The sequence below is a fragment of the Manis pentadactyla genome, chromosome 17 (assembly GCF_030020395.1).
Source record: "Manis pentadactyla isolate mManPen7 chromosome 17, mManPen7.hap1, whole genome shotgun sequence".
NCBI classification, from domain to species: Eukaryota; Metazoa; Chordata; class Mammalia; order Pholidota; family Manidae; genus Manis; species Manis pentadactyla.
Genome location: NC_080035.1, coordinates 35,333,895 through 35,357,640, shown reverse-complemented (window position 1 = coordinate 35,357,640; position 23,746 = coordinate 35,333,895). Strand labels below are relative to the sequence as shown.

The 23,746-nt window shown below is 36.0% G+C and overlaps 1 protein-coding gene across 4 annotated transcripts in view; it reads left to right on the top strand.

The window, feature by feature from the left end:
* The first annotated feature begins 392 nt into the window (after positions 1 to 392).
* Positions 393 to 23,746, top strand: part of KLF12 (KLF transcription factor 12) — a 445,357-nt gene continuing 422,003 nt past the window's right edge. For 3 of the 4 annotated variants that reach the window (XM_057494510.1, XM_036893684.2, XM_057494511.1), the window contains exon 1: positions 393 to 850. The gene's annotated coding sequence lies outside the window, so the exon portion shown is untranslated. Of the gene's footprint in view, positions 851 to 874; positions 1,092 to 23,746 lie in introns of those variants that run through there. The other variant, XM_036893683.2, reaches the window with a different exon arrangement.

The window sequence follows — 23,746 nt, the reverse complement described above, 5'->3', positions numbered from 1 at the left end:
TTGTCTCCGAATTCTCTCCCTAATGCTGCCTTGTGCGCTCTCACACAAAAGAGGGGACTTTCTCGCAGCTCAGCGCGAGTCCTCGCCTGGCGAGTTGCAACCCGGGGGGTCCTCCCACCGCGAGGCCCCGCGAGGCCCCGCGGGCCCCTGTCGCCAGCGGCTCCCAGAGATCTGTTGGCCATGTGTAGGCTATTTTGGGTGCCGCAGCAAGGTGGTGCAGGTGAAAGGGAAGCGGGGCCGGGCCCGCGGCCGGGGGGCGGGGCAGGGGTGGGGCGGGGTGGGGCGGGGTGGAGGCTCCGCGGACCCACCCCCGAGCCCGGCGGCCCGGGCGGCGAGGCGAGGGCCGGGCAGTGGGTGTTGCCTTCTACCTCTGCGAGCGGGGAGGGGTTAGTTTCCCACAGGGGATTTCAACTATCACACTCAGAGCCCGCCTCCTAATCCTCGGGCGGAGAGGCTCGGGGGCCCCATTTTATGGCAATAAAGCGACTTAGCGCCTGCTGAGCGAGCCCCTCCCCGCCGCCGCCCCCGCCCTCGGCCCCACCCCGGGGCTCGCCCGCAGCGGCGGGGCTTTGTTTCTGGGGAGGAGGACCCGGAGCTCTTTTGTTTGGGGGTCTGGTGTCTTCACCCCCCCCACCTCACCTCACCCCACCCCGCCCCGCCCTCCGCTCCTCTCCGGTTTCCTGAGCTGCGGGCTGCGAGGGAGGAGAAGCGGCGGCTTGCAACCCCCTCGGCGGGGCCCCGGGGTAATTCGATGCGGGCCTGGCGAGGCTCCCCACGCTAGAGCGGGGCTCGCGTCTCGGCAGCCTCCACCCACCGGCCCACCCTACATTTAGCGCATCATGTGATCCGGGTAAGTCATTTGCAAGTACAACAGTTCCCTGGGTTGCCCCCCATTCATTTCCTGAGAACTGCAGAGAGCAGCTGAGAGGCTTTGCCTGTGCGTGTGCGAGTGTGCGCGTGAGTGTGCGCGGGTGACGCCGTGTGTGTGCGAGAGTGAGTGTGTGCGCGCGCGAGTGTGAGAGAAAGGGAGAGAGGGGGACTCTGTGTGAGGGAAAGAAAACAATTTCTCCTGCTCTGCAGCTTCTGTTCAGGTCTGTGCCGATTCCGTTTCTTATCAAAATAAACAACCCCCTCCTCTTTTTTTTTGCCATCCCAAATCAAACCGTATTCTCTTAACATGTTTTATTTGCCTTCTGTCATCTGTTCAAGTTAAATCATTTTGGTTGGTCTGTGTTCTTAAAGGGGGAAAGTGTTGGGAAGCGGGAGGGGGCCGAGGGAGGGCGATGCTGTTGCAAAGCAAGTAGCGTCGGTCGGATTCGTGGAGAAGAAAGGAGGAGGTTTCTCCACCACCCCCCATTTTTTTTTAAAAGAACTTATCAAGTAATGTGAATTAAGCAAATGTTTTTCTACTCCTAGTGGAATTGTTGATTGCAGTGTTTGCCTGACAGTTGCCAAGGATGGGAAATATAACACCAGTGCTCAATTGGGGCGGGGTGGGGTGGGGTAGGGGGACTGGTGGAAGTAGTTTGCCCCCAGGGATGGAGCGAGTTCGGTGACCAGCTGCCGCCCCGGGGCTGTGGGCTGTGGGTGTGCACTGGAGAGAGTGGAGGGGAAGGGGTTAAGACGGAGATGACACTGCTGGCATGAATAGTGGTCCTGGTGCTACATTCATTATTGTCTCTGGTCGAAATGATGTGTAACTGTCACTTGCTACAGTGCCCGGCCCGTGGAAGTAGCCAGGGGCTGGCCCGTGGCTGTTACTTTGAATTACGGGGGACTGGCCGGAGTTGACAAGGGGCAACTTTGCACGTCTACCCGGGCCGGGAAGCCCGCGGAGCCAGCTTGGGAGCCGCTTCTTGCCTTAGAAGCTTGCTCGGAGGACTCGGACTTGACCTCCGCGACATTAGTTGGTGTTCATGTTGGATGCTCCCCTACTGGGAAAATCAATCCTGCTTTTGTTGGGAAGAGAACTGCCTATTAGAACTTTGAAAACTTTCATCTTTGGGGAAAAGGGTGGGGTGCACTCAACAGTTCTGTTTCGAAGTGCATTTGAGGCAAAAGTACCAATTCCTTTGTTATATGCCCTGCAGCTCCCAACCCCCTTCACCCTGCGCTTAGAGTTTTGCATACTTTAATAGTAATAGCCTTAATCCAGCTGATAAAAGATGACTGTGTTAAATTAAAGGGTATTAGTACAACGTAATGTGTAATCTGGATAAACAGTTCGTGTGGTTAATATTGTCAGCTCTCTAATTTAACTGTACAGATGGTTTAAGTATCATTCTGTGTGGATTGTTTTAAGAAATTCCAGGGGCTAATAGATTTCGGCCGAGCACTCGGGTATTTTATTTTAAATCAGCTTTAAAATATTCTATTTCCCTGCAAGAGCAGGGAGAAGAGCACCTCTATTTACATTTAGTGCATGTGCATCTGCATCTAGTGGCTTTAGAAGACATCTGCCAATCAAATACACGTCATTTTGCAAATCCATCTAGACGCCACCATGCCCTTTTCTTACTGGAGGATAGAGTTGTTTAGATAAGTAAGTGCTTTGAAATAAATTTGGTGGTTTTGAACTTGCAGCAGCATGGGATGGGACTGGGAGTGGTCATTTTCAGAGTGGGTGTATTGCATCTTTTAAGAAATGCTCTTTGGAATTGGCGTTTAATAAAACCAGTGAAACCTCCTGCCCCACCCCCCAAAAAAGCCTGGTTGTGCTATTTGTAGACCTCATTCACATGTTGTTTACATTTTTAAAAACCACGTAGAAATTGGTTGTGAGAAAGGGGTATACTTTTAGGCTATAAAATGTGTTAACTGTAGAAGCTTGGTAGAAATGGGATGTTGAAGGACAGACAATTCTGTTGCATAAGTTACGTCTTTATCACTGCAGCCTGGCCAATCTGGAGACTAGCTTGAGTATATTAACCTTCTTTAGTTGGGGAGAAAGTACAGAAGGATTGGCGGAAATGTGTAATGTATTTAGGAGAGAGGTTTATTATTCTACCATCTAATTCATAACTATTATGAAATATTCTTAAGCTGCTAAAGTTTGGAGTGTTTTCACATAAAATTTTAATAATTTATGAACTAAAACTGTAACTAATAAAGCTGTGTCAGTAAACAAAACATTTCTTGAAGGGTTTCAATTTATTTTTGAAGTGCTTCAGCTATTTATCTATTAGTAACATGTATTTAACAGAAACTTCTGTCAGCAACGTTATTTTGGGAAGCTTTGTACTACTATTTATTGAATGAAAATTGTTGTGCTAATGGGTCCTTAATATTTTTTCCTTCAGCAACTGAATGTCATTTGGGAGAAAACTGGTCCTGGTATAGCATTGGAGACCTTGACCTTAGCAACTCTTGGCTGGTGGTTGTTTACTACAGCTGCAGCCTATGTGTGTACAGAGAGGGAAGGGACTGCAAACACTGGCTCTCACTCTCCCCAGGCCAAGGAAAAACAAATCAGGATGCTTGACGGTCATTCCGAAGAGCATGCATCAGGCATATAATAGTGATAGTGTTCTGGCCATTTAAAAATATATATGTTCCTCAGGGACCACTTCCTGGCCTCCTGTGAAAGGTAAACAAGCACTTTAACAGATTCAGAGTGAGTTTTAGATTTAATATCATGAAGCAGGCTGTTATCACCTTAAGGAAATAATTTGGTCTTAAAATATAGGTATGTTTTTATCTCCTCAAAGATGAAATAAGTGCTTAGGACTCTAGGCCTGTGCTGAGGGCATTTTGAACTCAAGCCAGTGTTGGTTGATCTAGAATACTGAGTAACTTCCCCAGTGAGGTGGTATTATTAAGTAGTGGAACATATAAAGGCTCTGGTCTTTTTCACCGTTTTACAAAATTGCAAGTGTGGAATTTCATACTAATGTGAATTCATGTTACAGTAATCACATTAAATTGGGGGTGTCAAATGGTTTGTTGCCTTTATATAGAGAGATACTCTTCTTAGAGTGTCGACTTCTTAAATCTAGCTGTAGATGATTTGTGTATTGATACAAAATAGTTTTATTCTACAAAAGTAGAAATGGCACAGACTCATTTGAAAAGTTACTGGTTTTTTTGGGTAAATAAGTTTCTCCACTTGTGCTTCCATGTTGCTTAATGAACAAGAGCTAAAAATACCAAAACTATTTTGTTCAGCATTAACACCATGATCTTTCTTTTAGAAAACAACTTTCACTTTTGTAAATAATTCCTAAAATAGTCGCTTATCGTTATCATGTACATTTTGAAAATACGATAGTGGAGTGGAAGTATCTATATTGTTGCCCAGTGTTCATTTATTTTCTGCTTTAAAAATCATACTTATTTATATATTATGCAGAACTTTCAGTCTTCCGTATGTACAAAATGTAAGGGTAAAAATATTAAAATTCAATCACTGGCAACACCCTGTACCCACAGCCTTAACTCATCCACCATAATTGCATCTCCCTGACTCGAAATGCCAGTAAACAGATGGGCTTTGCCCTCAGCCCGGCAGGTCAGCAGCCTTAGGGTCTGTGAGAGAGCCTTCATTTCTGGATTTCAAGCCCGTCCAGAGGACTGTCTGACTTGAACCGGCCAGAATTCATTTTCAGGGCCTAGACCAGCCACACCCATCTGATGTCAGCGTTTGAGTTCCTGTGGTAGAGAACACATGCTGTGGATTAAATGGTTACTTTCTCTATATATTCTCAGTAATTATGTTACAAAAGGATTTTTCGGTTTGGGGTGTTTATTGTCATAAAAGTGGCTACTTGGGTAGTCTTGTTGCTCCATAAAAATTTGTTTGGAGCTGGCTGTTGATTACAGGGTAGTCTCCCAAAGACTTCTCTGGTCTGGTCTGTTTGCCTTTTTTCAATTTAACCTTATTTATTTATTTATTTTCAATGTAGGCTTTTATTTTGTAATTTCATGGTGTATGTTTAAAAATGTTAGCAAAACAACTGGGCTGGTCCATATAGTGTTGCTTTTAGGTACGGATGGAATAGCAAAAAGCCCCTGCTGCTGTATTGCTGCACGGAAGGTGAGAGGGAAATGGTTGGAGAGCCTTGGGGTTGTTTTCCCGGCCTCTTCAGAGGCAGTAGAAGCGGCCACTATTACAGCTTGTTGCTCAAGATAGGCAGGAACTGTGTTTCAAGTGCTACACTCACTATACTTACCAGTATATATGGCTTTTCACAGTAATTTCTGGCATGATGTCTATGTATATACTACATGTACATGTAGTCACTATTTTAGATATGTACATATGTATGTGTATGTTTGTACAGTGTGCACATATATAGTATTTATATTTGTGAATGTGAGTTTTTATAGTCTTCATGCTGGTAAACTCCCCTCACCCCCATGCATATGCTGTATGCATTGTGACCAGGTGTTATGGTAAGAAGTTCACCCCCCACCCCACCATTTAAAAAAAGGGAAAACACACAAAATTTTTTTTTTCAAAATCTTTGTTTAGTAATGCTATTCTCACATGATTTTGAGATTAGCATGCACATTTATAACAAAACATGAAAACAACTCTGCCCAAAAGAAAACAAGTCAACAAAAGTAAATGGTAACAAGACAAGTGACTATAAAAAAAAAATGATGTAGCTATAAAGGAAAAAAAAAAACCCTTCAATCATTTCATAATGAGGTGTCCACAAAGATTATACCTCCTGGAATCAGCTGTGATTTAAGTGGCAGAGATACTGTACGTGGAGTCGGGCTCTCTTGCTTACTAACTTTGGATGACCCTGGTCACCTTTCTTAACCTCTCTGAGTCTGTAAAATGGGAAAAATAATATGCAGTTTAGAGGGCTGTGGTGATTGTCAAAGGAGATACTGTGGGTGAAAATCACTTTGTAAAACTGTAAAGTACTAGTGTGGCAACTGATCTGACAGGAAAACCACTCCCTCCCCACTCCCCACATCCCTAAAAGGGATGGACTTTCTAGCTTCTCAAAGTGAGCATATGAATTACACTTATGGAGAAGGAATTTCCGAGTGTGGGTAGAAAACTTCTGGCAGTCAAAGGTCATGAATTCCATTCCTGTCTCACCAGAGATTTGCTCTATGACCTTGGGAAGAAAGTCACTGAAAAAGTTTCTGTGTATCTGGTATAAAAGTTACTGTTAACATTTATATAATGCAGGTGAAGTATCTGAGCTTTTCAAAAGAAAAGAAATACATGAAAATACAGTTCCCATGATCATTTGCAGAAAACTGAAAATAAAGATCAACAATGATCATTTAGAGATTATAAACCTCCAGGCTACTTCTTCAGTGAGTCAACTGGAACTTCTATCAACTGGTCATTAAAAATGCCCTTTTTTTAAAAATAGAATCATTGAATTTGTGCTGCTGTTCTATAATTTAGAACAGTCTATTGAACTGCAAATCCCTGGATAAGCCAAGATTCTGTTGATTAAGCTATGTCTGATTTATTGTTTAACGTCTCTTGGTTAGACTCAAACATTGCAACACATGCACAATAAAGAAAAGGTGTTTAATGGAGACCTTAAATAGGCATTTGAAAATTTATTGAACACATTTATACGCACATGTTTTTCTGCCCATCCATTTCTTTACACATGCAAATTTGAGAAAATTAAGAATCATATTAATTTGTATAATTTCTTCCTAACTACGTGTTCTTGAGTTAAGAAATGAAAACAATTTTTTTTTCACACTTTGCCTAAACACTCTATTCTTGAAAGAGCAAAGAAACGGACCCAGATTAGCTAATCAATATACCTCATTTGAGACTTTCTGTGGGACTCTTGTTTCTGTGGACTCTTGCTTTAAGAATATGCTGGGTTCCAGTCCGTATTCTTGGCCCCTTAGTATGTGATATTCCTTCTGTGATTGTTTGTTGATTTGCCTTGTCTCCTCCCCAAGATAAGCCCCTTGAGAGCAGGAAATGTATCTTCATGGTTACTTTACTGGCTTCTAACACAGTGCCCAACATAGTGACTGATTATATAGTGCTAAAATACTTGTTGAAAGAACAAATTGAGGAGTTCAGTCCCTAGGACTACTATCTCAGTAGCTAAATGCTAACAATATATTGTATATTTTCTGTTTTTTTCATATCGTGTATATTTCCTACATAAGTCTTTTAATCTCTAAATACATTCAGCTTTACTAGCCATTCTGCAATGTAGTACATTTTCTGAAATTTTTTCTTGCAAAATAAAGCCTTGTAGGTTGAGTCAAATAGTGCTGGAGTTGAATCATTGAACTACAAAGTTTTAGGTAACTGGGCGTGTAAGTTAATTCTCCAAGTCTCAGTTTACTTACTGGAAAATAAAAACAAAAAACAAATCATATCAACGTGGCAGAATGTTCTTGAGGATTAAATTGTGGGAGTGTTCATAATGCATCCAGTAGATAGAATCTTGTAGGTATTTCGTGCTTTGTAAGTGCGAGTCTGCCCCAGTGTACTGATGCTTCTCAAAAGCAGCCATTCAGAATGAATAGTAGCAACAAAATAAATAGCTGCCCTTCATTATGCAGCTACTGTAATACACAAGTTAGGCACACATGCTTTTCATGCATTAGGTTATGTAATATTTACTGTTTAGTAAATGGGTATATGTAGTTGACTTTCAAGTAATTGACACTTTGAATATACATGGAGTAGAGACCCCCTAACATACCTTCTATACATGGGATTTTTATTTATGAACATTAGTTCATGAATGTATATTTTTAACTATTGTGAGATGGTGCTCTCTGCTAAGTAACAGTACCAACCTATCTATCCCCTTCAGGACTTTGCCACTTTTGACAATAATTTAAGAAATTTGAAAAATTCACTTGTTTTTTACCTTTCATTATCAAAATGAATAAAAAGAGGGAAAATAAAAGTGCTTCCAGTTATGAGAAGCAGGGTTTATTATCTTGATACATATTGAGACTAATCATTTGGGGGTGCTGAAAAGTGATGAATCTGTATTGAAAGTGTTAAATGGAGTTAAGCTGTTGTGAAAAGCAAGATTACAAAACATACAAAATGCCATACATCTATTTTTAATGACAACTTTTAATAGATTGTGTGTAATTGCAATTCTTATAGTTTTTCTTCTGTGGGAATGGGTCTCCTTTAAAACAAGTCTGATGCCTTGATTCATATGTATTTGTGTTGTGTACAGTTTTAAGGAGTGCATTATATGTAACAAATGAGATTCCTTCTTTCATTTATTAAATATTCATTGAGTAAATACATATATTATACTTTCTATTTTATAGATGTGGAAACTGATTTTCACCAAAGTAATGTCACTTTGGTCAATAGCCAGGTAGCTCTAAAACAGATTTGAACACTGGAAAGTCTTTGGAATTGTCCCTGTGTTATTCTTACCTCCTTTCAGCATTAACTATGATATTTCATGGTTACTCTTATTAGAGAGTAGAACAAAATATGGGAGTACCATGCAAATCAGTATTGTGTTTAGAGGCTGTAGTATCTTGTTAGTAGAGTGTATTGACATACTACATTTACTAGAACACATTCAGTAGAATATTTACTTTGATACACAAGCCAATTCTGTGATTGCTGATATATGTACAAGTTATGAGGCCTAATCCAAAAATTTATTTTAGAAGGCACTTGCTACAGTAGACCAATAAATTCTGGCCAGTATGCATACTGCTATTTGATAAAGCTGTTAAAGTTGGAGGTGTACTAAAAGAAGGAAAAAACATCATCTATGCTAAAAAATATACCATATTTATCCATTTGACCTATACTTATTTAGCTCCTGTCATGTGTCTGGAATCATAAATGAGAATGGGTGGGACATCATCATTAATGGTCTGAAAATCGAGTAAGGGGGTTAAGACTTAATGGAGAAAATAGAGTATAAAGTAGTTGTTATAAATATACCAAGTGTTACAAGTTTCTTAAAATGCATAGAGAAAAAAATGCTATTTTCTGGGAAGTCAAGAGTTTCAGGGTTTTAGTGGATGTGTGGCAAAAATCCTTCATGGAAAAACTATTTTTTATAGAAAAGTAAAAACAAACCTACAAGTGGAAGAAAACAAATTAAAAACAGATATTTTGACAGCTCTGGTGATTTCACACCTCCTTTTCTGTTATCTTTTAGAGCTGATGCTTTATGGTGTTTTGGCAAGCTTTGATTATTTGCCTTATCAGCAAAAAAAAAATTTCTTTTCCAAAATACATCCTGTGATGTACTTGGCCAGCAGGGCATGCAATGTCATAATGAGTTTAGAGAAGGTTTATTTGGGCAAAACAGAAATAATGATGATTGGTTAATAAAATTTTAAAAATAGACTTTATGGGAAACTACCTAATGATATTTTTTTCATATTGCTGAAGAGATTTGATATAAGATATTTTATTTATAAATGATGGGGATTTTAGCTTTGACCAAAATCCTTAGAATATAGGAATACAATTTTTTTTTAACATAAGAACAGTGCAGGGAAAACCTTGAAAACTGATCAGTTTTACAGAAGGTCATACATAGTCTGTTGTAATTTATTGGAGGTGTCGATGAAGGGATAGTTAGAAAGAAAGTACACTGAGGTGGTTGCGTATTTCAAGAGTGACGTCCTGTTGGAATGCGCATTAGCTTTTCTGCTTTAGGTATAAATATAAGACATGTTAGCAAACAGAATATTTCAACTTGAGATTATATAACAAGAAAGAAATGAACTCTTAATGAGTCTGTAAAGAGCACTGAAGGAATTCCTGTTGTACACTCAGTGCTCCCTTGAGTATATTGGTACTATACCAAGGCTCTAGGCTGAAGCAGTTGTGTTTATGATATTATAAACATTACAATCATATGTTATATAATTATATGTAATTATGTATTATAATATATAGTATAATTCTAATATAATAATTATAATAATTATAAATAACTTGGCAATTAAGACAGTTTAGAATACTTGAGAAATACGGGCTAGCAAAAAACCTTGGTTAGTTCTTGGTGGTTTAGAGTGCTTGTAGTGTTTCAGCCTGGCAATCATCTAAGGGGGATTGGACACATGTTTACTATGTTACTGAGGGTATTAAAGTCAAGTGAAAGTAAAGTAATTAGCAGGTGGCCAAGTCAAAACTAAAACCCTGATTTCCAATTACCATAAAATAATTTTTTTCCATTTCATTCCACTACTGTCTTTCATTTAGTCTTAATAAGCCAACATTTTGCAAGTCCACATTGTACAGAAGAGATGCCAGTGTCTAGCGTCTGGCTCGTATGAGATGTTCAGTGAACATTGTTGGATGAATTACTATCATCTTCCAAAATGCATTCAAAGGGACAAAAAACTCCATATGTAACAGCCCAGAGGTCAACCTAATCAGTTGAGAAGAGACTGTGCAATTAGAGGCAGGCATACTCTTTGTAGAAAACTAAGGAGATGGTTTTTTATTTACCATGTACCAGGGAGTGTGCTAGGTACTGAGAATAGAAAGGTAAATAAAACATGGGCTTTGTCTTAAGGTAGAGCCAGGTCATGGGAGAGCAGCTTAGCTACTAAGCCCAAAGGAAAGGCCATGTGACTGTATTCTGGTTTAGTTTATTTTCTTCATTTCTTTAATGTGCTAAAAAATAATACCCTACATATTTTTAGGTTCATGTTATAGTTTTTTTAAGTACTTTTGATCTTATCAAAAATCTTTTTCATTTAAGCATATGATTTTCTAAGTTTCTTCCTCTTACAAGAAAAATGTGTATCAAATTTATTATACTTAGAATGTGAATAATATACCATAAACATTATTTAATGTGGACAGCCAGTTCAAATCAAAACTAGGCATATAAGGTATTTAAATGTGAATTTGTTATTAATTTTATAACAATTTTTCAAAATAACACATTTTAAGATCTAGAAGGAATCAGATAGGAAATAAGCTCTGTTTTGCAGAAACTCACTTGTTGGTCAGTGTTTCCAAAGACATCTTCTGACAGAAATAGGTACATGTGTGTAGAGAATTTAAACTGCATTTTTTAGTGACCTCCTTTCTCTTTTGCTTAGCTCCCCTTCTTCCTCTGGCAGCAATAGCATTCCATTCTCGCATAATCCATATAATCAGAACTACTGGTGTCCTTTTATTTACTTCTCCATATCATAAATGTTATAAACACATGAGCACAAGGTTCTACGGCCACTACTTATTACAGAAATGGGATTGGTTTTGGAAACTCTTGTCAGCTTTCTTTTTACATTCAGTACTACCTAAGGGAAATCCTTTTACCCAGCTGCTACAATTCTAATCCATTAAAACAAAACCGAACAAAAACCTGTTGCATTATATTCCAAGGTATGGTTATTTCATAATCTAAGTATTAATTTATTGATAGCAATACTTTGTTTCTAGTTTTTGCCACTAAGACCAATGTTGCAATAAATACCTTTACATCTACACGCTCAAAGACCTATGAGTATAGATTCCTGGTGAGATTATAAACTATCAAAATGCTACCACATTACTTTGGGGAAAAAAGACTGTAACAGTTCATGTTCTAACTAGCCACACAGGCAAAACCCTGTCCCTGAAACGCCATCAGCAATAGCTGACACTTTTCCAGTCTGATAGTTGTGTAGTGGCATCTCATTTTTAATTTCTGCTAGTGATCTTGAATGTCTTATATTCATAGGTAAATTGGAATTGTTCTTCTAAGAACTGTCCTTTCTTATTCTTTGTCCATTTTTCTCTTTGATTTTGTCCTTCTGTAGGGGTTCTTTCTATATCATAGCTATTTGTCCAGCATCTGCAGTACAAATAATTTTTTCAAAAACTGATCTTTTGTCTCTGTTTAAGAGGATTTTTTTGATATATAACATTAAAAATTTTAATATAATCGACTAGTTACCTTTTTTTAAAAATTTAACATTTTCTTCATTGATAAAATAATCTATTACACTTAGATTGGATTTTTCTTTCTACTTTAGTCTTTAGTCCATTTGGAATTTTTAGTTGTTGTAGGAGTAGGGGTCCACTTTTATTTACTTTCAGGTGGATAGCCAATCCATTGTATCAGCAACATTTTTAAAGTAATGTATCCTTTTCATAGTTTCATATAAATTTCACAATTGTCATATCATATGTTCTCATATGTCATATGATAGTACAAGAGTTTTGTTTTTTTTCAAGTAATTTTCTTAGGTATTCTTAGAAATGTAACAGAAGTACAGATCTAAGGGATATTTTTTCCATTGTGCCAACTTCCCTGGGCAGAAGAATACACAAAAATTCTGTTTTGATTCTAATTGGAATTGTTATAATCTGGGAACAATTAACATCTTAATGTTATTTTTTGTGCATTATATCATCCCATTCAAGATCGTGGATGTCTTTCTGCTCATATTTTTTTTTATATTTCAGAAAGATTTTAATACTTGTAAAAGTTTTCTCTATAATTGAATTTAGTTCTAAGTACTTTATAAGTTTTGACAATTTTATATATATTGAGATAATATGAATTTCTTTTTTAGTCTTGATATAGTGAATTAATTGCATTGCTTTATTTTTGAATGTTGTACTAGATTTCCATTTCTTGTGTAAGCTTTACTTGTTCTTGATGTATTATTTTGTGTATATGCTATATTGATTTCCTCATATTTTGTTAAGAATTTAAAAAAAAATCTGTATTCATGGGGATCAGTGACCAGTAGATTTTATTTTTTTCTCCTAATATCTTTATCTGATTTTGCTTTCAGGGTATTCCTAGTCCCCTAAAAAAAAATAGTCATCCTCTTCTGTTCTTTGGAATACTATGTGTAGAATTGGCATTATTTCTTCCTTAGATGTGTGGAAGAATTCGCCAGAGAATCCATCTGGGTTCATGCTTTTGAAGAAATTTGGTTTTCTCATCTACGTAATAGAATGTATTGGCCTAAAGTTGTTCATATTCTCCTGTTCTTTAATGTTTGTAGGATATGCACTAGTACCACTTTATTCCTGATGGTGACTTCTGACTTTTCTCTTTTTGTCTTGATTAGTTTGACTAGAGGTTTATCCATTTTATTGATGTTTTGAAAGAGCCAGCTTTTGGTTTCATTATTTTTTTTCTCTGATATTTTACTTTTTGCTAGTTCATTGATTCCTGATCTTTAATTCTTTCCTTCTGCTTGTCTCAGGTTTAATTTGTTCCTTTTCTGCTTCCCTAAGATGGAAACTTAGAATACGGATTTGAGGTCTGACTTCTTTTCTTATGTAAGGATGTAATGCTATAAATTTTAATTTGAGCACTGCTCTTCCAAATTTTCATTCAGATCAAAATATTTTCTAATTTCCATTGTGATTTCTTCTTTGACCTTAGATTATTTAGAATTATGTTGCTTAATATTCAATAACCTGGGGATTTTGTAGATCTTTCTGATAAAAGTTTCCAGTTTAATTCCTTGGTTTTCAGAGTATGTATGATTTTGATTCTTTAAAAATTTGCTGAGATTTGTTTTATGGTGCAGAATATGGTCTATATTAATAGATGAATGTTACGTGTACAGTTGAAAACAGTATAGCTGCCATTGTTCAGTGGAGCATTCTATAAATGTCAATTAGGTGTATATAAATGTAAATTAGCCAAGTTGGTTTATAATGTTCTTCAAGTTTTCTGTATTAGCTTTTTTTTATCTCTTCTGTCAGTTATTAGGAGAAGAGGGTTTAAGTATATACAATTGTGAATTAGTCTTAATCTGTTTTCAGTTCTGTCAGTTTTTGCTTTATGTATTTTGAAGCTTTGTTATTAGATGCATACACATTTAGGATTGTGATGTTTTCTTGGTGAATTGACCTCTTTATCAGCATGTAACATCCATCTTTTTCCCTTACAGACAACATGTAATCGAGTGTTTCATTTTTAACCCAATCTACCATCTCCATCTCCAACTTTTATTTGAAATGATTTGATCATTTACATTAAACTATTTTTATATGACTGGGTTTCTGTTGCTAACTGCTGCTTGTGTTCTATTTTTCTCACCTGTATTTTGCTCTTATTTTCCCATTTGTTGTCTTCTTTGGGCTTGATTATTTTTTAGTAGTCAATTTCATCTCCACTGTTGGCTTATTAATTACATATGTTGTATGTTTTACATTATACTCTAGGGTTTGCAAATATATCATTAACTTCTTACAGGTTTTCTTCAAATAATATAACACTTTTATGATGTCAGAATCTCACAACTATTCTGCCATTTCTTCTTTTCCATTGTTTATGCTATTTTCTTAATATATTTTAACTTATACATTTTGTAGAGCACACATTTACTAGTTATCGTTTTTGCTTAAAAGAGTCGGTTACTTTTAATAAGAATTGTAAATCAGAAAAAAGTCTCTTTTTACTTATAGTATTTCTAGTTCTAGGGCTATTTCTTTTTTCTAAATTTCTGTCTAGTATCATATTACTTTTACCTAAAGAAATTTCTTTAATATTTCTGTAGAGCAGGTCTGTTGACAATTACTTTTCTCAGCTCTTATATGTCTAAAAAAGTATATTTGCCTTTGTTTCTGAAATATTTTAGCTGAGTTTTGAATTAGTTGACAGTTTTCTCCCCATTCTTTAAAGATATTCCTTATTATCCTCTAGCTTACATAGTTTCTGAAGAATTGTCTTTTGTCATTCTGATTTTTGTTCCTTTGTATGTAATGTTTCTCCTCTTTTCCTGATTGCCTTCAGGATTTTTTCTATAACTTTGGTTTTCAGCAATTTGAATATGATGTGCATAGGTGTGTTATCATTTGTAATTATACTGCAGTTCTCTAAGCTTGATCTGTAGTTTTTTTTATCATCCTTACTAAATATTCATAAGCTTCATCCATTATCTTTTTGAATATTTTGTCTCCCTTTTCTTTCTCTTCTCCTTCTGTACTACTGTGATAAGTACATTAGTTAGCTTCAAATTGTCCCATAAGTTTTGTAACCCCTGTAGCCCCCTTACCTATTCTCTTCAATTTTAAGTCAGAATAATTTCTATTGATCTGTATTCAAGTTTACCAATACTTTCTGTTATGTCCATACTTATATAAACTCAGTGAAAGAATCTAGATCTTCGACATAAAGCTGTTTGTCTAGCATTTTCTTATCACTGTCATATACCAAGTGACTCTGCTCACCCACATTTGGCTTTTAAGAATTGTTAAAATTTTAGTGGTTTTTAAAAATGTTTAAAAAATTAAAAAATATATATTGCAATAAAAAACACCTGGGAAAAATGTATCATCTTAGCTATTTTTAAACCTCATGTTCAGTAACATGAACCGTATTCACACTGGTGTGCAACAGACCTAGAACTTTTAAATCTTGTAAAACTAAAACTCTGTACCCATTGAACAACAACACTCCATTTCTCTCTCCTCTGAGTCCCTGGCAACCATCATTCTGCTTTCTGATTCTTACTTGCTTTTAGGACTGACTGTTCATTCTTTCTCCATTATCATGGCCAGAGCAAGTGCCCTGTTTTTCTGTTAAAGGGGCTTATACCCACTGGAATCTTGTTCGTCTTGTTTCTCTGTGACTTCCATGTCTTAGGTCTCAGAAACAGGATTTTGTAGGGTATTCATCTTATGTAGGATGTTCAACTTAATTCTATACCTGTTCTTTGAGATTTTTCTTCTTTCTGGAATATCCACTGAATTTGTATAGGTAATTAAAAAAATTTTCTATTGATTAATCAACTTTTTCCCCCTCCTTTAGTTTACTGTTATAAAGCATTGTACTAGAGGATTTGTTAATACTGAACTATCCTTATATTAGGGAACAAACCCTGCTTTTTCATAATCTGTTATTTTTGTAAAAACTTACTTGATTCTTTTTGATAAATTGGAATGATATTTAGCATATATAAATCTGTATTCACAAGTGGGATTAGTTTGTAGCATTTTTCTTGGTGCTAAATCATGTTTTTTAATAAACATTTTGGTGGGTAAATGACTTGAGAAAATATTGATGTCTTTCCATGAGCTATAATTGGAACTGTTCCTTAAAGGCTAGTACTCAGGTGTGAGTATTATGGATCATGGTTTAATTTTTTTTTCTAGTGATTAGATATGTAACCTTTTTTCCAATTTCCTCTGTGTTTTTCTCCATTAAAGTATTCAGTTTCTTTTTGGGTCAAGTTTTGGCTGGAAAATCTCCCCATTTGTTTTTTGGTTGTTTTTTTAATTATTTATTTTGAGAGACCATTGACATTGTAGTTTTAGATGTACAACATAGTTATTTAATATATATATATTACTAAGTGATTATCACGATAATTTTAGTTATCATCTATCACCACATAGTTACATTTATTTCTTGTGATGAGAACTTTTATGATACACTCTTAGGAAGCTTTCAAATGTACATGATTGTTACATGAAGTCACCATGCTATACATTACATGACCAGGACTGATTTATCTTATAACTAGAAGTTTGTACCTTTTGACTACCTTTATCCATTTCCACCCCCACTCTGGCAACCACCAGTCTGTTATGTGTATTTATGATCTCTGTATGTACCCATTTGTTTTATAAGCTTTTAAATTTGTTGCCTCAGGATAACATGTAGTATTCCATAGTACGCATAATTACATTTCTAATCTTTACACACTTGTAACTTCTTTCTCATTCCTAATATTGCCAATTTTTAACTTTTTTTCCCCCTCTAAATGTTTTACATGTTGCTTTGCTGTTTCATTATCTTACAAAAAGCTTTTGGATTTTTTTGATTATTCTCTTTTTACAATTGTTTTCTTTTTCATGGTTTTTAGCTTGTATTTTATCAATTTTCTGTCTTCTTTTGGCTTGGTTCTTTTTTTTTTTAAATTGAAGTATTGTTGATATATAATTGGCTTGCTTCTTTTAAAACCCTTTAAAAACTGTGAAGGCATTGAAGTTAGAAATATTGTTCTGAATATATCCTTTGCTATATTCTATGTTTTTGTGAAGGAATTATTATCCTTTTCATTGTTTCTAATTTTTATCATTTTGGTTCATAATTTTATTATTGATTTCTTTAAGTCAAGGATTTCTTGGATGTGTTTTAATATTTCTGAGGGTTAACTGCTTTTAGATCTTCAATTGTGTGTTTACCTTTAAGTTTTAATTTATATTCAGAGGCTAACTTGCAAACCATTCTCATTCTTAAAATCACTGATTTTTCTTTTTTATGGAATCATACAGTATGTAACTTTTTTCTATTAAAGTATCATTGATATACAATCTTATGTTGGCTTAAAATATACAACATGGTGGTTCAACAGCTAGCAATATTACTAAATGCTCACCCCACTAGTGTGGTTACTATCTGTCAATAAGATACAGAATAATTGACTATATTCTCCATGCGGTACTACCATCCCCATGATCAACTTACATTGTGTTAAAACACTGATTTTTTAATCTAAGTATTACTTTATAAATGTTCTGTAGGGATTTGAATAAAGGTATCTTTTCTATTGAAGAATGTGATATCCATTTTTCATCTGTTAGGGTTTCATCTGTTGTGTTTTAAAGTAACCGTGTGTTCTGTTAAATTTGATTAGTTTAAAAAGTGTATTGGGTTCTAGATTATAATATTTTATATCTTTTAAGTTTTTACAATTTATTTTTCATTATTTTAAATTGTAGAATATAAGTAACATAAAACTTACCATTTTGGCCATTTTTAAATGCACATTTAAAGTAGTATTAAGTACATTTGCATCATTGTGCCACAGATCTACAAAAGCTTTTCATCTGGCAAAGCTGAAACTCTACCCATGAACCTATTCCCTATACTACTACTCTCAGTCCCAGCCAACCTACATGCTACTTTCTGTTTCAGTTAGTTTAACTATTTTAGATACCTCATAAGTAGAATCATATGTTGTCTCTTTGTGTCTAGTTTATTTCAGTTAGCATAATTGTCCTTGAACTTCACCCATGTTGTAGCATATGTCAAGATTTCTTTCCTTTTTTAGGCTGAATAATGTTACAATATATTTTTACCACATGAACATGCGTGGAGAATATCCTTTGAGTGTCTGCTTTAAATTCTTTGTGTATATAACCAGAAGTAGAATCACTGTATATTGTAGTAATTCTGTGTTTTATTTTTTGAGGAATTGCTCTAGTGTTTGCCACAGTACCTGCACCATTTTGCATTCCCCCCAGCAATGCACAAAGGTTCTGATTTTTTCTACATAATGGCTAATACATGTGCTGTTTTCTTGATTTTTTTGGTGTGTGTTTTTATTTTTGTTTTTGTTTTGATAATAGCCATTCTTGCAGTGGCATCTTATTGTGATTTTGATTTGCATTTCTCCAATAACTAGTAATGTTGAGCATTTTTTCATGTGCTTATTGGCCATTTGTATGTCTTTGGAGAACTGTCTGTTCAAGTCCTTTGCCCATTTTTCAGTTTGATTTTGTGGTTGGGTTGTCACAGTTCTTTGTGTATTGTGGATATTAACCCATTGTAAGGTATTTGAATTGCACTTATTTTTCTCACATGCCATGGGTTGCCTTTTCATTTGTTGATTGTACTCTTTAATGCACAAAACCTTTTAATTTTGCCTTCGTGCAATTTATCTATTTTTTCTTTTGATGCCTTTGCTTTTAGTGTCATAGTCAAGAAAGCATTGCCAAATCCATTGTCATGAAGCTTTTCTCCAATGTTTTGTTTGAAGAGTTTTATTCTTTTATGTATTAAGTTTTGATACCTTTTCTTACATATTTACCTGTGTGGTGTTGGTACATATATTACTCTTTTGAAAATTGCCCTGCTTCTTGTATTGAATGCATTTAAAATTGAATTCATTCTAGACTGATATTAATGTTGCCATTCCTATTTTTCTTTTTGAGGGAGAGTTTGGATGTATCTGATTTTACTATAGTAATCCTCTGTTATTACTTTTGACCAGTGACTTTATTGTTAACTTTTCCTTTTAAATCTATTTTAAGTTTGTTTTATAATATAGAATAGTATTTTTTCATACCTACATTTTTCTTTTAATTCATTATCTCTGCTTTTTAATAGTCATATTTAACCTGATAACTCATGTTTTTCTTATGATTTTTTAGTCATTTCACCTTCACACTTTTCCTTAGTTTTGTGAATTTAATCAGATTGATATTTATTTCCTTTTATTTCTTACATGAACCCCATCCATTTGGGAGACATGCTTGTTGCACTATACCATTTGATTAGTGGTCAGTATTCCTTCTCCAGCTTCACGTTTATAGCCACCATTAGCTTACATAGTGCTAATGTATGAGAAAGAAGAGGCACCATTTCCTTAAGACAACTCTATTTAACAAAAATGTGTTGTAATACACTGCCGCAATCAGAACATTTGGGCAACAGATGTACTGATTTCTGATGTCTACAGTGTGAAGGGTTCCCTCTTAGTGGTGATGACTGGCTCGATGTGGCTTGCTGTGATAAGAGTAGGGAAAATAGATTTTACATCTTACAGCAAGGTGACTACCATTTTTTTATATTTTTTCCTTTGTAAATTTTCATTATTTTAGTGCCCTTGTATCGTGGGGTACTAGGGATGTTTTACTCTAAAAATACAAGTCTACAGATACATTGTGATGCTAGCACTATTCATAATTTGCTAGAGGTTTCTCTTTTAATAATAGTTTATTGGTCTCTTTGGTTAATAATGCAAGCCTTGGGCAGGAAAATCATTTGAGCCCTAATTGCAGTTTAAGGAGTTTTGAAATTGTTATTCCAGTTTTCTAAGCCTAATTTGAAAATCATAGCAATCATGGTCTCCATGTAGTCAAAATATTTTCTGAGAAGCCTTGCTATGAAATCATAAACTGTGCTGGGAACAATCACAGTCATGGAAAACAAATAATTCTCATTATGCATTTATAATGTACATGGGATTGCCTTTAAATCTTGTCGTAGTTTGCTTGGGCTACCATAACGAAATACTGCAGACTGGGGAGCTTAAACAGTGTAAGTTTGTTTTGTCACAATTCTGGAGACAAGAAGTTCCCAGATCAGTGGCGTTCATGGTGAGAACATTTTTCCTGGCTTGGAGATGACTGCCTTCTCAGCATGTCATTTCTCACACGACAGAGAGTGCTCTGGTGTCTCCTTTTATAATTAGGTTCCTACTTTATGATATCCTTTAACCTTTATCACCTCTTTCTGGGCCGTATCTCCCAGTCACATTGGGGGACAGACCTTCAACTTACATATATCGGGCAGGCAGAAACATTTATTCTGTGACAGATTCCAAAGCCCACATTCTTGAAAAATAAAGTTTTAACTCCTGGTTAAGTTGCCTATAAGTGAGTTAATAATTTGACTTTCTACCACTAAATATAATTGCACCTTCATAGCCATATAAAAAATTTAAAGAGATCAAAACCTTACCCAGAGAACATCTTTGCAGAATTACCCTGTAAACAAGAGTGTTGGTTTATGAGGAGGGATATATAACTCTGGGTTTTTTTTTCCCTGAAGGTAAAGAAACTGCCTCCAAAGATACATTGTCAAGCGTCATGTAGAGTAACTCTGATGACTCAGTGAGACAGTGTTATTGAATCTTCTAGCTCCAGTGGCTGCATTTCCAACAGGATGTTAGCAAAGAAGGGAAGGAAATAAAGCTTTTCATTTTTCCACTTTTTGGGGTTTGTCTAAAGGGTAAGTTTATTTCATTTGGATTTAAGTTAAGAAAAATAAACACCATTATTGAATGCATATTGTAGTGGGTTGATTGGTAGCTCTCAAAGAGACTGTGTTCCTGTCTGAATCTTTCAAACATGAATTGTACCTTATTTGGAAAAGGGTCATTGCAGAGGCAGTTAAATTAAGCACCTTGAGATGAGATTATCATTACCTGGGTGAGCCCTAAGTCCAATAACAGCTTTCTGTAAGAGTCAGGAGAGGAGAAGGGAGTGTGAAGACAGGCAGAGATTGGAGTGATGCGGTCGGAAGCCAAGGAACACCAAGGAAGGTCAGCAGCCACCAGAAGCTGGAAGGGGTGAGAACTGTATTCTCCCGTAGAGCCTTTTGCGGGAGTGTGGCCTTGCCATCCCTTGATTTTGCACTTCTGGCCTCCAGAACCGTGACAGGGTAATTTCTGTTGTTTAGCTACCAAGTTTGTGGTAATTTGTTAGGGCAGCCACGGAAGACTAATCCCCACATTCACCATGGGGAAGGCATTCTGCTAAGTGCTAGAGGTGCAGAATTGAGCAAGACAAGATCCTTGCTACCAGGAATTTAAAGTTTTTTGGGAAGTAAACAAAAACATAAAATAAATTGTGTAGTAAGAGTCTTCTGAAAACACTGAGGGGTACAGTTCTTAACTTGGGAGAGTTTAGAGGGTTCATTGAGGAAGAAACTTTTGATCTGGATTTGAATAAAGAGTAAGAGTGTGCCTGGAAGAAAGGGGATGGAGGGAGAAATGTGCATGATAGAGCATGCCCTCTTCCTTTCACCATCACCTGTAAGTCTAAAATCTCAGTATTTTCCAGTATTGAGAGCAGAGCAGTTTCTTGAACAGACTCTAGTATCTAGTCTGTGTCTGGATGTACAAGATAACTTTAAAAATCACCCCCCATCCATGCTTCCTCACTTACAATTCTGGCTCAGTCCCTTTGGCTGCGTAGAGTGTAGTGTGAAGTCAGTGGCGTGCACACAAGGCCACAGTTACAAAGAACTCTTTATGTTCTGTGATGGGAGTCTCAGCAAATTAGGATAAAGGGCAGGAAAGTAAATATTTTAGACTTTGCTGACCACATAAGATCTCCGGGGGTGTGTGTGCATATATATGTATGTATATATGTATATATACATTTTTTTTCCCAAACATGTATTTTTACAACCTTTTAAAATACATATGTTTTACGATCCTTAAAAAATGTAAAAATTATCCTTGGAGAGCAAGCCTTGTAAAAACAGGTCATGGGCTCTATTTTGCCTGTAGGCCATAGTCTGCTGACCCTTATTTGGTGATAGGATAATACATTAAATTAGGGGCCCCTTTTTCTTTTGAAAGGAGAGTCAAGTATTTTTGCTGTAAAGAACAGATATTAAATACAAACAGCTTAAAATCTGAGCCAAGGTATTAATGATTGAAATTTCTGGCTTTCTAACCTTAAACAAATATTGAACAAGTTTAGAAATGGCCAGAAAAATGCTTAAGTTTTTCTTGATATCTTTGCCTTTTATATTAATGAAACTTGAAAAATATACATTTCAAAGAATCAAAAAGAGAAAGCATGCCATCTTGAAAATTTCTATAACAATACCACTTTAAAAGACTACATTTTTAGGTTAGTAACTAATAACGCTTTTAAAAGCTATTTCTTTTTCATCAGCACAGATGTTTCCCTATGTGAGATGTTGTATTTTTAAGGACACTTCAGCAAAATTGTGTTCTTTAGGGTAAATGATTAATTGGACATTTCATCTTGTAAAAGAGCTTTGTTATTAGATGTCTTCTCTTTTTTTTACCCCTGAAACATCCCAGACAAAATGCTTGTAGCTTTTAGAAATTGTCAACAAATTATTTTAGGATTATTTTCAGTTCTCTTAAGGTAAACTAGTACAGGTATCTCAAAGATGGCATTAGTTTCTATGGAACAGTTATAAATTAGATATAAAAACTTTACACTTAGCTTAAAATGAAAAGAATACCAAAGAATTTCATTTTTGCAATCAAAAGATGTCTTAAAACTTAATCTATCTTTCATACTATATTATATAGTTCCCATCTGTTCTTTTTTTTTCCTCAGTACATTAGAGTTCAAGTGACTCAATAAAATTTGCTAGGGCAAAAGGTAATTTTGGATACAAGTTATATTATAGAAGTCAACCTCAAACACAGAATTAGAATACTTAGTTGCTAGTGTCTTGTGCTTCGTGTGGCACTTTTATCCTATTTCTAGATTACAAGCCCCAAATCCTTAGGCCTAGGCTCATTCTTATTTTAGCCACATCTCTCATCCCAACTGGCCTCCTTTCAGAGTAAGATCCTAAGTTAGTTCAATTCAGATCAACTATTTGATATGGTTGGTGAAGTCTGGCAAAAAGAATTAGAACCCTGTTTCTTTCAGGGCCTGTTCAGTTCTTCAACTCCATTACGTCATCTGTAAAATGGGGATAATACTAATTTTGCATTTGTTGATGAGATTACAGAAACTGTGCAAAGCATCATCCCAGTGCTTGGCACAGGGTACGGCCAATAGGTAGTGGTCGGTATTATTAGATACTGTTTCTACTGTCCAATCAGAAGAGACAGAACACATTGGAGAACTTCTGAACCTACGCTGTGATAAGAACTTCAATCCTTGTAGTAGAGGGAAAATAATGGTAATTCCTAGGAGAGGTCCAAAGAATGCTCAGTGGACGGATGGCCTTTGAGCCACACCTTGGTGGGTGGGTTGCTTTTGAATGGGTGTAGGGAGAGGAAAGGGCTGTCCAGATGCAGGAAGCAGCTTGAGCTCAGGGTGAGGCAGGAAGCACTGGGTGTGTATAGGGCTGAGGTCCACGGTGGCTGTTGTAGCCCACAGAAATGCTTTCTTTGGAAATACACAGTGCTTTCATAGATATCAGCCAAGCAGAGAAACATGAGAGACTTTACTTAAAAAAAATCTTGATTTCTGATTTCTTTTAAAAAAGGGGAAGATCTTACAGCCATTGGTTGAAGTGTACCTTCTCCCACGTTATTTTAATTACTGAATTTTAGACATTTTAATACAGTTTAGTTAAAATCTTCTTCCATTATGTTTTTTTTTTAATGTCTTGGCTATTATTACTACTTTATTCTTTCATATGAT